Raw genomic sequence first — 13010 nt, forward strand, 5'->3', positions numbered from 1 at the left:
GCTTCAGCCCATCGGTGCCAACAGTCTCGGCCAAACGCTCGCGACAAACAGAGGGCCTCGCACTCTTCCGTAAGCCGGTTCGCCCGACCGGAGCCCAAAACACCGAACTGTTCTCGCTGCTTCCAGAACCGAGAAAGAACAGACGACAGCTTCAGCAGCGATTCGGGAGTTTGAAGGGGCCTCCGGGTAGGCCTAGCGGCGAGTACGGGTCTCTGACCGTCGCCTGCGACGACGCCGTTGCCACATGGAGAAAGCGGGCAGCAGCAGCAGCAGCGCTACTTCGGGAGCGAGCCTCGAAGGCCCCCCTCCTAGACGGCGGCACCCACGGCGGCCAGCAACACCCTGCGAGAACGCCGCCGCCGACGGCGCTGCTCCCCACCCGACGACGACAACGGCGACAACGACGGCAGACACCCGCTGCTTCCGGAAGCTACAGCGGCGCGAGGCGCGGCCGACTGCTGCGGCGTCATTTCCGTTCGCTGACGTCGTATCGACTTTTTCCGCTCCTCGCCATTCGCGTGCAACTCTTTCCCCCGTCTCATCACAACACCCACTCGCCCTCCAGCATGCACGTCAGTCCCATACCTGTTCTTACCATATGGCCCCCCATTTCTTTTTTACCCCGATCTTCATTTGCCGTGCGCCGCTGCCCCTCCTCCGGATCCAGACACAAGATTGATCGGGAGCGTTTCGACCAGCTGAGGAAGTCGTAACGATTTTCGGGGCTAAAGTGGAAGCCAGACACGCGAGACTATGGTCTGGTAGATTTTGTTCCTTCTCTCTCGCTCTCTATTTGTTATTCGGACTTCAGAGGTATGACCACACGGGTGCGGTTTGCTTGCTTGCGTGCACCTATCCTGCATTGCTTGCTTGCTTGTTTTCATTTTTCTATCTTGAAGTCTTCGCCAGCTGCCTTCTTCGTAAAGGTGTCTGTACAAAGCATACTGCGACCTCAAACGAAAAGAACAGGAACGGCAAAACAACAAACACTAGCAAGCCAAACTTGTTTTGTCGGGACACACGTGACATGCAAGAAACTCGCCACTACCGAGTAGGTTGCGTATAATGTGCGCAGTATTTCACTCCGGATACCGATATCCATCAGAATTTTAAATTACTCATTGTAAACTTTCACTCTAAAATATATTCACTTGCTAACACGTTCAGAAATCAGCACAGCAACGCCCCCCCCCTCTCTCTCTCTCTCTCTCTCTTCCGTCTCCTATTTTTTTGTGAGGAAACAGAATTATCATTGTAATTCGAAGAGTTCAGTCATCATGCTGAGCTCTTCGAACTAAAGAGAATATAAACTGAAGAAACAGATGCCAATGGACACTTGTGGAGGAAACACGGAAATTTCAATGAGGTTGGTAACGTCTGATCGCGGGCCCCCATCGATACACCCTTCTTCATTGGTCGTCCGATACCTTCGTCCCCCTTCCCACCCGTCAGACGACACGATCCATCCGGCCGTACAACAATATTGCCTCGCAGACCCATTCAACCATTCTGCCATCCACCTGTTCATCCAACAACACATGCACAAACAGATCAGTCCATTGACAATATCCGCGCGGTCGCAAACGAAGTGGTCGGGGTAGCGGGTTCTCTTACTGGCTTCGGTGGCCTCATTCCAACGAAGCACCCTATTGCAAAATCGCTCGTTCACATAAATTTGGGCGCCACTTAAAGAACGCCAGCGGCGATATATATATATATATATATATATATATATATATATATATCGCACTGGAACTAATAATCTATCTATTTATCTGTCTTTTTCTCATGGCCAGATTGTTGCTTTGACTCTTACACAAAGTTATTTCTACAATTATTTAAACAACGTGCCGCCTTAAATTAACTGTAGCTGAATACAAGGAAATAGCGGTCATCCGACGAAAGGCAACAAACCAAGCCAGAGTTTTCTTCTTCTTTTTTCACACTCTCTGGCTATTCTCGCTTTGTTATTATTTATATTTTGTTACCTCAAACAGCCTACTTGGGGTTTTACGTGAAGTTTTACATTGTTCTGAGCCAGCCTCGTTTGCTCATTTCTTACTCATTTTGCGCCTGCGTGTCTTTCGGAAACGGCAGCCTAGCTCAACGCTATAGGGGCACGCCGTCGTGTCAGCGGACATCACGCGAACAAACCCCAGCGTCAAAACCAGACCCGTTCGCGAGGCATAGAGGAGAGATGCTTTCATCTCTCGCACCCGCAATGGCCCACACGGTTCCTAATTAGGCACGCCCCGCGCGCTCAAAAAAAGGGGCGCCTGACACGTTTCTCCGACAATGGAAGGACGGGGCTCCTTTGGCGACCGCAAAAGACAAGCTGCCCGCCTCCCTCCTCTCGACACACACACTCTCTCTCTCTCCACCCCCCGGCCATTTGACGACGGCGGCTGTTTTCTTTTACGCCGGCGTGAAAGGCCGCGGCCAGGTGTCACGTCTCGCTAAATCTGCGTGCTAAATACCCGCTGCACCTGCTCCGTGCATTAAGAATGCAATAAGAGCGCGCTGCTTAACGCCGCCGCGTGACGAGTGACACGTGAGCCTCTAAAGATGTGCGCCTTGAAAGCGTGCTTCGCCTTCTAAATACTATTTCAAGGGAGAAGCTGACTTTAAAACATTAAAAATACGGTGTTCTTAATGTTTTCTTTCAGTCTTTCTTTATATATATATATATATATATATATATATATATATATATACTAGCTTGTTTCTTTCTTTGAGTGTTTGTCTCGTATAATTGCCCTTTCTTCCCTTTCAATATCTTTTCTCGTGCCCTTAATATAACAGAACAAATTTGTTAACTCTCTAATGCACTAATTTTTGTTTTCTTGTGGGAAAATTTCACAAGTATTGCCTTAGGCCAGCTAAACCTAAACCAACCTCGGGAGAAAAGTGAGAAACGCTTAGTTGCAATTTTATGAACAATAATTACCGCGTATCTTAAACGATAGACCATGCAGTTACGGTTTTGAATTGCAGAATTCTTACCAAAAATATCAGAGCCCTTGAAGATACTTGACGCATTGCTTTAAGAGATGGAGCGCATTTCTAACAGCTCCACCCCAATGTAAGTTTCATTAAAATTTGACGACGTCATCATTTTGTTGAGTAATTATCACGTTCAGTACCTAGGCCGGATCATTTAAACATAATGGTGTGTCAATTCTTGCTTTGCATAGTTCTTATGTGTTTGGCGCAAGCCGCAATAAAACATTGCTCTTCTTGCGAGAGGTATGTGTTGCTTCTATTATTATTAGCACCTGGAACATGGCAGGTGACACGCTATATTTATCGCAAACACTGCTTCCATTTTCGTTTTCTTGCCTATTCTCCTGCTATAATGGTACGAAAAAAAGGTAGAGCTCGTGCAAATAATATATTTTGCCGCCAAATTTGTTCTTTCACGAGGTAACGTATCTCCACTGTCATCCACAAAACAACACTTAGCTGCGTGCGATATCATATATGAGACAGTCATTAATGATTGCCACCTAATGTGCTTCTCGATGGGAACATCGCAGTAGGCTGATGAATAGTAAATAAACACTGACACTTTTGCGCACTGATTTCAGTTTCAGTTTCAGTAACTCTAGGAGGTCCCATAGTCAAAGACTGGGGAGGGACTTCCAACAATAAATACATAGAAAAAGTACACTTAATACGGTTAACTGAGGCGCGTCAAGTGTATAAAGTGTAGAAATAACCAACTTGTTTACGAATTTTGTGCAAGTTGTGTGACGAGGTACCGACGTAGATTTTTTAAAGAAAAAAGAATTCAGACATATATATATACAACCCACACACACGTACACACACAGGGTGTCCCAACTATCATGCACCGAGATTTAACAATATGCCAACGCCACGTAGCTAGGCAGCACCAAGATCATGTTTGCCGTCGCTAGGAGATATTCAGAGTATTTTTTGCATTCCGCCTAATTACATGATTAGTATTATTAAGTAATCAATTGTCGATGATAAAGTTGTAGAGCACCATGAAATACTCCCGATACAGCTTTCAGTTCCTCAATATGTGCTACGTAAAAGCGTTTATCCGAGCGTTAAAGAAGATATATATTGTAATTGTAATTATTTGTAATTGGTGGTCTAATCGTCAGGATGTCTATTAAAGATTTGCAGATAATCGTAACACACGTCAAAATGAGATGCTTTCAGCAAAGTACACGTCTAGTACACGTCAGCAGAAGGCATTACCGACATTAACACCTGGATGCAAGCGCTACGCACTGATGTTCAAACGGCCACTCGGGTGGTAACTACAGATGCCTCAGTTGAACGCATGGATAGCCGCTTCGCCCATCTTCTGGAGGCTAAAACCTCCATCCTAGCTCGATGGAAGGGGCAGCGCCTAAACCGTCGCCTCAGAAGTAAGATTTCCAAACTGAACACAGCCATCGAGGAGCATTGTCAAACCCTCAGCCGGCAACAATGGACTGAGCTGTGTAACACGGTGGATGGACAACTTCATCGCCCTTCCTCGTGGAAAACTCCTCAAACATCTGCTTGATAGTACCACCACCCGCACCACCCAACAGGATCGGCTGCAGAAGCTCCTTTATACGGAGACCCTTAAGCAAGGTCCACAACAGGTGCTTGACTACCTCTGCACCAGATATATCTCCAGGGGACAAGTCAGTCCACACAGCAATTACATCGGTAGCCCCAACCCTACACTAGACGCCGATTTCAGCGTATCTGAAATACATGCCGCTCTACGCAAGCTTAACGGTCGTTCTGCTCCAGGGCCAGACGGGGTCTCTAACAAAAGCCTTCGCAATCTCGATGACGAGTCCGTGTCCCATCTGACTGACTACATCAACGATTGCTGGCGCAGTGGTGCCCATCCAGCCGCCTGGAAGACTGCCAACGTTATGCTAATCCCAAAGCCTGGCAAACCATCTAGCCTCAATAACTTAAGGCCCATCTCCCTCACTTCATGCGTAGGCGAGGTGATGGAACACGCCTTCTTAGCACGCATCAACAGTCACCTCGAGGACAACTCTCTCTATCCCCACACCATCATTGGATTTCGCCCTCACCTTTCTACTCAAGACGCTATGTTGCAGCTCAAACATCAAGTGCTAAACAATCGTTCCCGTAACATGAAAGCCATTCTCGGACTCGACCTCACTCAAGCCTTTGATAACATTTCCCATGCAGCTATCCTTGACCAGGTCTCCAACCTCCACCTGGGAGAGCGAGCCTACAATTACATCCGTGACTTTCTCTCCAATCGCACGGCTACCCTCTCGGCCGGGGATTTACGATCAGACCAGCTTCCCCTTGGCAGCAAAGGCACCCCGCAAGGTTCAGTTATCTCTCCCATGCTCTTTAACTTAGTCATGATTGGCCTTGCCAAGCAACTACAGCAAGTCGACAATATCAACCATACCATCTACGCCGACGACATCACCATCTGGTCGTACCGAGGCAGTGATGGTCAAGTGGAATCAGCCCTCCAAACGGCGATTGACACGGTTGAAGCCTATCTCCAAGGGACCGGACTGCGCTGTTCGCCGGCTAAATCGGAGCTTCTGCTATACAAGCCCATTCAGCGGGGTCGCCCTCCCAAACACCAATCTGATCACCGACCCTGTGACGCCATCACCCTACGCCTTCAAGATGGCAGTCCTATCCCACACGTCCCTAGTATCCGGGTTCTCGGTCTCACCATCTCTACCAACGGCTCCAACGCCTTGGCTCTCAACAAGATCTGTGCGCAATCTCAAAACACCCTACGACTTCTTAAACGTATATCTAACCGACGCGGAGGACTCAAAGAAGAAAGCCTTCTCCGACTCGTCCAATCCTTTGTCATATGCCACATTACCTACGTTGCTGCGTACCTCAACTGGTACCGGGCTGAGCAAAACAAGCTCGACACCCTCATACGAGGGGTCTACAAGCAAGCACTTGGTCTCCCACATTGCACCAGCACTGGACTCTTCAACCAACTGGGAGTTCACAACAACCTTTCCGAACTCATTGAAGCCCAACAACGCTCTCAGCTTGAACGGCTCACCCTTACTGAAACGGGGCGCTTTATTCTGTCCACGCTTGGCTTCACCTACCATCAGCAACAGGGCCCCAAACAACCGATCCCGAACGACATCCGTAGCTGGATCTACATAGACCCGATTCCTAGAAATATGCACCCTGAATATAACAGGGCCCGGCGCCAAGCTCGGGCCGGAGCTATCATAAAAGCCCTTGCCCACGTACCTGGCGTCACATTTGTTGATGCAGCCCAATACTCCCATGGCACACGATTTGTGGCCGTCGCCACACGCGATGGAGTCCTACACCACGCCTGCAGCGTCACTACCCCCGCTGCAGAGACGGCTGAAGAAGTGGCCATCGCCCTGGCCACTTTAGATCCCACCTGTCACACCATAGTTTGTGACTCTCGCTCAGCCGTTACTAACTTCAGCAAAGGCCGTATTTCTCCCCAAGCTCTTCGCATCCTCTGCCAGGCACCACACTCTAAAGACAGCATAATCTCCCTAACATGGACCCCGGTCCATGCCGGCCCTGCCCACCCACACCTCCCCAATCTCAACGAGGTCACCCACTCCATTGCGCGAGGCCTAGTCAACCGCGCCGGAGTCACTGGAGATGAGTTGGGCACCAGGGACAATCTGACAACTTATAACGATCTCGTTAAGGCATTTTACCTCAGTCGCCGAATCTTCCCCCCGCCTCACCCAAAGTTCAGCCGGGCGCGGGCTACCACCCTGCGTCTACTACAAACAAACACGTACCCTTCACCCGCCCGCCTCAACCTTATATTTCCGGACGTCTACACTACCCCCAACTGCCGGTGCTGTGGAATTCACCCGGCTACACTTCCGCATATGCTATGGGAGTGCCCAGCACAATACACCCAGACTAACACCACGACTTACTCGTCGAGGTTGCATGAGGCTCTGCGGAGCTCCGCCCTCGACGACCAAACCTGGGCGACCCAGCACGCCCGCGAGGCGGCGGCGAGGCAAGCCCTCGACGTCCCTTCGTGGGAGGCTTAGGCCCGGCCATCATAAAGTGCTGGTTCTACAATAAAAGTTTATTCCTCCTCCTGTGTGTGTGTGTGCGTGTGCGTGTGCGTGTGCGTGTGTGTGTGTGTGTGTGTGTGTGTGTGTGTGTGTGTGTGTGTGTGTGTGTGTGTGTGTGTGTGTGTGTGTGTGTGTGTGTGTGTGTGTGTGTCCCTTCTTCGTCCACCGTCGTTTTAGCGCCTTCATTTCAGATCATGCTCAACCAACACGCCCAACTATCCATCCTAACTCTGCACTTCCGCGCCGTGATGCCCTTCTTGTCAATCGATGTTGAGATTTTGTGGACTCAACGTCACAACGCTGTTTGCCACTGCTTTGATTTCTGTTTTATAAAGTGTGTTTTTTGAGCGTCTTAAGTTGCAGTTGGCTTTGTTCATTTCTGGAACCGAGGCAACACCTCGACCTTTTAAATAAGACACGAACCAATTCGTTACATATAGGTTCCGAGAAAATCAGCAAAGAAATATTTGAAACACTGGCAGCACTCACAAGAAAAATTCTGGGTAACTAATATTCACCACATTCGTAGCTTGTCTTCACTTGGTTTTTGTTTTTCTCTAACTCTTCCCATGGTGCACCTCATCTTACTTTTATTTAGCGTGTTTGACAGAATCGGTACTGTAATAAGAGGCCTTCGAAATGAGCGTACGGGGAATCGTGAGACAAGCTTTGACTGTGAAAATGCCAGTCTTCTTTTTTTTTTTTCTAACTGGTTTCAAAATATTCAAGTGCGAGCCTTTTGATACATCGCTGGAACGACCGAGAGCGTCAGATACGGCGAACTTGAGAGTCGGAAGTCTCACGCAGGTGTCTTTGGTTGCTTTTTACCAACTCGTACTATTGAAGCGTTCATTCACAGCAAAGTGACGTTTGACGGGATGCCAATATCTACGATTGTTTCGTTCCAGTGCAGAGCTTGACTCCAGAATACAGCAGCTTCTTTATTAATTTTATTTTTATTATTATTATATTTTTACAATGCAGTACGCATAAAATATGGATTCATTAAATATTTGAAAGCCAACGGAAAGGGTTAACAGACATATGAACAGAGATAAAATCGCGGTAATGAAATGTTAAATGTGAAAAACACATGTATTAAGTACGGCTTAGATATGTGCGCAAAATATTCATAATAACACGAACGTATTAAACATTAATAACGAACAACCGCAAAGTAAACAAAAATGCTATGCAACACATATACAACAAGTTAAAACAGAGAGAGAGAGAGAAGTAGAAGAAGAAAATGCATGCAGGCAAGAAAATGCACGTGTAAAGCGCATATAAAACGAGCGTACTTCCGGTAGCGAGTACAGAGACAAAGGGACGAGGCTGAAATAAAGTCTCGTCCTCGCTGCTACATAATAGTTACTGAAAGGCCACTGGACATGCTGCGGCGTTTAAATTGAAATGGAAAACGTTCCGGCAAGAATTCAACGCCCAAAATCCGCGATCGCCCTGGGCAATGGCAGCACAGCGCCGGACCAACAGAAAGGAGAACTACAACCATCTCCCAGCGCAGTCAATATCACTTTGCACGAGTATACAGCTACGGGGTGCGCGGACAGAATAGTTGGCCCAGCAGCCCCGTCGCAGAAACCGTTTCTTTCCATTACGGCCGCTATAGGCGCACTGTCACCTCAAGACTATGGAAAACAGGGCCATCCGCGCTCTTCTTTGCCTTGAGCGGTATATAGCTTAGCCTTCGGACACCTGGAGTCAATATTTCCTCCTACAGATGACATGCAGAAAGTGGCCTTTTCAATGGCATAACTCTCAGTGTTGCTGCTCCATTATACATCTAAATCTTCAACTATAACAGTCTCGATCGCCTGAGAAAGGCGACATCTCTCTCTCTCTCTCTCTCTCTCTCTCTCTCTCTCTCGACATCTCTATCTCTCGCACGCTGACCGTTGCATCTACTACAGCGTTACCATAAAATTCGGTTCCCCATCAGACATTGCTTGCGCAGTGAAACAGAAAATAAAAAAAAAAGACAGCGTGCGACTTGCTCACAGCGACAGTCCGAAAACCACTGGCAGTAAACATAGTGTGCGTAACGGTAAAGGTATCATGTGTCTATGATCCAGAATTTATAGCAAATTCGTGGGAATGAGGCCGCTGTGAGAAATATGATATATTGCTAAGCAGTTTACGCCTAACCATATCGTTTGGCAGGCATTCTCAGATCATGAACAGCAGGTTGCCATTATCCCTCAAGAGAAAAGTGTATAGCAGCTGTGTCTTACCAGTACCCACCTATGGGGCAGAAACCTGGAGGCTTACGAAAAAGGTTCTACTTAAATTGAGGACGACGCAACGAGCTATGGAAAGAAGAATGATGGGTGTAACGTTAAGGGGGGATAAGAAGAGAGCAGATTGGGTGAGGGAACAAACGCGAATTAATGCCATCATAGTTGAAATCAAGAAAAAGAAATGGGCATGGGCATGTAATGAGCAGGAAGATAACCTATGGTCTTTAAGGGTTACGGACTGGATTCCAAGGGAAGGGAAGCGTAGCAGGGGGCGGCAGAAAGTTAGGTGGGCGGATGAGATTAAGAAGTTTGCAGGGACAACATGGCCACAATTAGCACATGACCGGGGTAGTTGGAGAAGTATGGGAGAGGCCTTCGCCCTGCAGTGGGCGTAGCCAGGCTGATGATGATGATATCGCTCTTGTCATAACTTAAGGGTATGTTGCCATGGTTGTGACCATGAACTATATTCCACTTCACGCTGGCACAAGTATATACATGCAACAGCCCTCTCTCAGCTTATACGTATAGCGCTGCTTGCAACCGGTGCGGTCGCGCGCCCTGGTTTAAGCCGTTATAAAGTGTGACAGCGCGTCCAACTGCTACATTCGGTAGCGCGCCGCGGCACGCGCTTTGAAGTGGGCCTGGCGGCTCAGCACTACTGAGAGCCTCGCAGCTATATTAGGCCCCCCAACTTCTTCGTAGCTCATTAAGCCTCGAATCTCGAGGCTGAAGCGTGAATCGCCGTTGGCTGAACACTCTCGCTCGTGCACTCTTCCCCACCCACGAACCCGCAGTTTCGGCAGCTCAGCAAGCGCCGAGTTCGGACACACAGTGATTTGGTCGTATCTCTATGTCAACTTTCGGATACACTCTCGGTCGCACTTGACTTCATAGGTCACTTCCTTTCTAATGCAAATTTGTTGCTGCATTGCGCATATTGGTTACTTTTTTTTCGATACATTTGTCAGAATGAGTAAAAAATAAATAAGCAACAGTGTAACGACGCACCTGAAAGCTGCTAGAACAAGGACTTCAATGGGCGTTGAAGAACGTATTAACGAGTTCACTGCGAAAAAAGCACGCACGCACACGCGCACACAGACCCTGCCCGTCTCTGCGGCTTTTGTGTTATGAAATTGTGAAGATGTGTCAATAAGGCCGAACGTCAACGCCCTCGTCAAGGTTATAGAAAACGGTTCACTTACAAAGTGTGTTCATAAAGTTCATATTAATGGTACCTTAATTTAGATATTTGCGTACACGACAGAAACGAAAATGAGCGCACTCCTCTCTAGTTCTTGCAGAACATAAAAAATTTCGTCCTATAGAGTATACCGCGTGACACCCCCAGGACATCCAAACAAGAATAGTAGCGTCCATAGGGAAAGTTGGTTAAAGCACGGCGGTGGTCGCCGGCAGTGCCATAGCTTGACACTCTCGAGATGACCTGCCGCGGTGGCGGCTGCGCAACTATGCACGGGGCCGCAGGATCAAATACCGACCACGGCGGACACTGGAGCCGCTGGAGAGCGAAAAAGCCCGTGTACACTGTACATTGGATGCGCCTTAAAGAACCCCAGGTGGTCAAAATTTATCCGGAGTCCCGCACTATGGCGTGCCTCATAACTAAATCGTGGTTTTGGCACGTCATACCCCAGAATTTAATTTACCTTAAATTTTTTGTCAACACTCGCGAAATGACGCGGGCGATCTTAATGCGACCGAGCCAGCCACGGCAACGAAGAACGGAGTGGCCGACCGTCGCTCTCTGTTGAAACACAATTTGGACGCCCAAGTGGAGGCGCCAGTGCTCGCTGACCGGAATAACTGTCGAACAAATAGCGCAGCAGGTTACAACGTGGGCGCGGGCTGAGACTAAACTACCACTCGAGCCTCATCGCTGAATCTCTGTTCCTCTTTCGTGGTGAAAATACGAACTTTGATGAACGCCCCTCACCGTTCAGTAATGATAGCACTTGCCGCCGCACATTCCTGAAGCATGGAGTATCCGATGAACCCACTGCAGGGCACATTATTGTGCAGATGTCGGTAACTGTAGCTGGCCGCAAAGTAAACGACCGCCACACGTACAAGGAGACAGAATTACTGGGAGACACGAGAGTTGTGCTCGTCGCGTGCCTGTTTGTATCAGCGGTGATCATTCACTTCGAACTAGGTTTAATGCAGAAAAAGACTCAGAAACAGGCTGACAAGGGGTACGACGGCCACCTGAGGTATAGTATATGGGCAAATCAACTGTATAATCGGATGAATCTCACAGAACAGAAGGCACAAAGAAAGGTGGACTACAGCAAGTCAACTATAGGGTTGCTGTCAGAAGAAAGCACCGGAGGAGACATAAAATTTACGGTTACAAACAACATTAAGAAAACAGACAACGAAGCCAGAGAAAGCATTGGTGAAACTAATTGTTGCGTTTAGTTTAAATGTGATAAATTTAAAATAAATGTAAATAAGGAAAATGGGAAACTAAAGCAGACGAAAAGACAAGTTGCCGCAGGGGGGACCCCTGGAAGTGCGCTCGCCAGCACTGGCACGGTTACATCTAGCACACATGTGCCTTATTTCCTAGCTATTTCTACAGTTCAGCTAAACACAACAATTAATTTGTCCCGTGCTTTCCCTGGCTTCGTTGCATTTTTCCTTCGTGTGGTTTAATTAACACAAAGTCGAACCTCTGGGATCCCCTTATTCTTCTCGCGTATAAAACTAACAAGTACTACTCGGTAAATAATGTAACTGGAGGACATAAGTGAACTCGATCTATCGAAGACTCATTGAGAATAAGGTTAAAAGCATTAAAAAATTGCAGAGTAAAAAAAAGTCCGGACCTTGCACAAAAATTTCATAGCGCAAACGCATCATGTATCGTCTTGTACCACCGAAACCTCGTTCAATCCGCGTTTTCGTTCTGGCTGCCAGTTAAATCGAAACACAAGCCCCCATGAGTATCAAACAAACACGTACACATACAGCTTGCAAGACTCTTATTCAGTTTCGTGACATGGATTGTTGTCTTATGGACTGCCAATAAGTGACATTACGTGCTGTGCCTTATATTAAATGCACACAAAGTCAACAGACAGAAACAACAAGGAAAGCATGAGAAAAATTACATTACATAACGAGCAACTCCGGTAGCTTTCATGTCTTCAGGTATAGCATACGAGAGTTTATTGGCCAGTTGCTCTGTCCCAAGTTCACACCACGTGACACCTTGTGGCGAAAAGGACCTTCTACATTCGCCGCCAAGGTCGTGAGCAGTGGGTTCAATGAGGCCGGTTGGTTCATCTTTAGAATAAAAACAGGAACAGCACAACACAGGACAGTAAACAGGACACAGCGCTCTGTCCTGTTTACTCGCTCTTCCTGTGTTGCGCTGTTCCTGTTTTTATTCTAAAGGTCGTGAGCCGTGGCGCTGGCTGACAATCCCAGAGTTAAATCTAGTGCAAATATATAAATACTCAAGAAAGTGGACGGGAAAGCTGCGCCGCGGTAGGTCAATTGACAAGCGCATCGCACGCGTAATGCGAAGATGTGGGTTCGTATCCCATCTGCTGTCAGTTGTTTTTTCGTCAACTTTTGTTTTCATTCATTTATAATTTCTATATTTCGCTTAAAGAGGCCCTGAACCACCTTT

General features: G+C 47.7%; 1 protein-coding gene across 3 annotated transcripts in view; it reads right to left on the reverse strand.

Annotated features, from left to right (window-relative positions):
• The window catches only part of LOC126521915 (uncharacterized), a 227000-nt gene that overhangs the window by 158408 nt on the left and 55582 nt on the right, over positions 1–13010 (reverse strand). The window contains exon 1 of one of the 3 annotated variants that reach the window (XM_055066174.2): positions 1–570. This exon is cut by the window's left edge and continues 254 nt beyond it. The exons of the other annotated variants lie outside the window; for them this stretch is intronic. The gene's annotated coding sequence lies outside the window, so the exon portion shown is untranslated. Of the gene's footprint in view, positions 571–13010 lie in introns of those variants that run through there. 3 annotated transcript variants of the gene reach the window in all.

Source organism: Dermacentor andersoni, chromosome 6 (genome assembly GCF_023375885.2).
Source record: "Dermacentor andersoni chromosome 6, qqDerAnde1_hic_scaffold, whole genome shotgun sequence".
In the NCBI taxonomy this organism is placed as follows: Eukaryota; Metazoa; Arthropoda; class Arachnida; order Ixodida; family Ixodidae; genus Dermacentor; species Dermacentor andersoni.